At 40.2% G+C, this 2,871-nt stretch overlaps 1 long non-coding RNA gene across 1 annotated transcript; it reads left to right on the forward strand.

Moving 5' to 3' along the window:
- The first annotated feature begins 215 nt into the window (after positions 1-215).
- Positions 216-2,636, forward strand: LOC137497009 (uncharacterized). Its single transcript, XR_011017590.1, has 3 exons — positions 216-702; positions 1,212-1,465; positions 1,897-2,636. It is a non-coding gene; the product is annotated as an uncharacterized lncRNA (long non-coding RNA).
- The last annotated feature ends 235 nt before the right edge of the window (positions 2,637-2,871 follow it).

The following is a 2,871-nucleotide window of genomic DNA, read 5'->3' on the forward strand; positions in this document are numbered from 1 at the left end:
TATATATTCGATCCTATCCGTGAAAAATTAAACGAAACACGAGGCGAAGTTCACTAGACATCAATATACGCGAATAGATCCCGCGCTTTCACCCTGGCCTCCAATGGACGTTGCCAAACTTACATTACTCTGGCTTGTAACTGTAGTCGGCTATATCTGTGTGGCAACACGTTTTATCACCTGTTAGCCTGTCACTGTCAGGGGGGTGACAGTCGCATAGACCCTACGCTTCCGAGGGCTAAGCCCAGACTGAGTAATTTTTCCCTACGACCAACATGCTTCGAGGTTGTACCTGACGTCACTTCACCAAACTTCACGTGACAAATACGGGAGCTCCTATTGGTAGAAACAACTCCCGATTGCTATTGGTCGATTTCGAGTTGAGAATTCCCGGTCGATGGGGCAGTTTGTCGCTGTCGTAGTTTGTAATTATGTGTTTTGAAGTTGCCAACCCGTTTTTAATTTCGTTTTCACTATATGCGGGTATGTTATTAATAACAATAACATGCGTAACACATATTTATGTCACGTTATGGTCTTTCGGCTGAAATAAATTCGTAATTATTGCTTTGATAACCACGTGTGAGACCAGTCTACTTTGTCATCTTTGTTTATCTTTATTTTCGTTTTCATGCTCTGCGGGTGTTTTTCAGTGAAATTCTGAGTGGAATTTCTTGTTTGAAGAAGTAGAAGATATTTGAGGTAAGAATTCCTTATTATTCTTGTTTTATTAACCTCCTGAGGCCGGAATATAAAATGCATATCACACCAATTAAAATGAAATTCCAATAAATATAACACCAACTTTTCGGCCTACTCAGAGTTATATTTAGTTTATTGTTTAAAATATTTTTTGCGGGATATTTGATTCTATTTTAAACAGTGCCTCTTAAAAGAACACTAGGCCACAGGAGGTTATGTAAGTTATTAAGTTGATGATTGATAGCTGTTTCTGTTCCCAAAAATATCTTTTTTTAAAGTATTTTTTCGTGATGGTTGTTATTAATAACAATAACATGTGTATCATACTTATTTATGTCATGTTGTGGTCTTTCGGCTGCAATAAATTCTTAATTTATTAAATTCAGTTGATGTAGTCCTATTATTTCTGATAAGCCACTGTCGTTTTGATGGTATTGAATTTAGCAGTAAAAGTATAAACTGTAGATAGTGCTCTTAATTATTTCCTTCTATTTCTTTTTATTCCTTAGATCATGCATGGAAAGTGCCAAATTTGTGGGATATACACCAATAGCGAAGAGTTCTGGCAGCAGGGAATCTTATCTTATTTCACCATTTCCCTGTTCCTAGACGTGATATTTGCAAAAAGTGGCTGGACATTGTGGGAATCCGAAAGTTGCGGCAGCTTTCTTCAAAGCAGCTGAGGAACCACACTATGTGTTTGAGACATTTTCGCTGCTCCAGCTATCCAGGACCTCTATCGAAGATACTGTCTCAGATAGAAGTAAGTAATTATTATCATTATTAATATTATTAATGGTCACAGTACTGTGACATATCAAATTTTCCTGTTGTTTATTTCAAATTGCTCTCTGGAGGTAATTATGGTAAATTCAACAGTGGCAGACAAGGTTGAACCTCGTTGCTCATAATGAAAGTCACTGTAATGTCCGTCATACCTAGTCTTGCCTTACCTAGCAAGTTGAAAAGAGCAAAATCAGTCCTTTAATATCCCTCAATACAGTCAAGTGCTTAACGAATTTTGGTGGACAGCATGCTCAGTGTAATTTTATTCCTGTTATTCCTACCTTAAGAACTGTAGGAAGACCATAATAACTATAGATATATTTATAAATGAATGATGATTGCATTCACTGTAGTAGGGGAGAAAAAAGTTCATATCTTAGTGATTTTTTTTTTTTTTTTTCCATATAGATGTGCCTCGACATAAGTCTGGACGTCGGTCAGGTCCTTCGGCTGCTATGAGTTCCGCTGCTGCTGCTCCCACTGCCTCCACTCCTGTTACCGGTACTGCTGCTACTTCTACCACTGTTACTATCACTTGTAGTATTGCTGTTTCTACTACTACAGCCAATAGTGATACTGTTGAACCCTTACCAAAATGCTTAATTCCTTTTCATTTCCTACAGGCATTGGCACGGCTTTCTTCTAAGTGTTAGAATCTCGAGTCAGAACTGTGAGTAGGCTAGTGATCAAAAAGTTTGGTCCCTCATTTGTAATGAAGTTTCTTTGTCTTCTAGACTTCATTACAATGTTACTTTGGATTAAATTGGTGGGTACAAAGGCTATGGACACCTAGGATGTACCAATGGATTTGCTGTCATGCCACCGGGCGAGTTGGCCGTGCAGTTAGGAGTGCGCAGCTATGAGCTCGCATCCAGGAGGTAGTGGGTTCGAACCCTACTGTCGGCAGCCCTGAAGATGGTTTTCCGTGGTTTCCCATTTTCACACCAAGCAAATGCTGGGGCTGTACCTTAATTAAGGCCACGGCCGCTTCCTTCCCACTCCTAGCCCTCTCCTGCCCCATCGTTGCCATAAGACCTCTCTGTGTCGGTGTGACGTAAAGCAACTTACAAAAAAAAGTTACGTCCCGCGAAATCGACTGCTTGCATGCTATTCCACGCTAATCCAGACACTGCTCGCGCACGACACTACCGATGTAACTCGTGTAATTATGCTGACAATGATGAAGATTTTTCATTTAAATAAACAGTTTTACAGTGTTTACATTTTAATTTGGAACACATAATGACTGAAATATGTGTAGCCTCTGTAGCTCAGGTAGCAGCGCGGTGGCCTCTCACCGCTGGGTTCCGTGGTTCAAATCCCGGCCACTCCATGTTAGATTTGTGCTGGACAGGGCGGAGACGGGACAGGTTTTCTCCGGGT

Source organism: Anabrus simplex, chromosome 1 (genome assembly GCF_040414725.1).
Source record: "Anabrus simplex isolate iqAnaSimp1 chromosome 1, ASM4041472v1, whole genome shotgun sequence".
In the NCBI taxonomy this organism is placed as follows: Eukaryota; Metazoa; Arthropoda; class Insecta; order Orthoptera; family Tettigoniidae; genus Anabrus; species Anabrus simplex.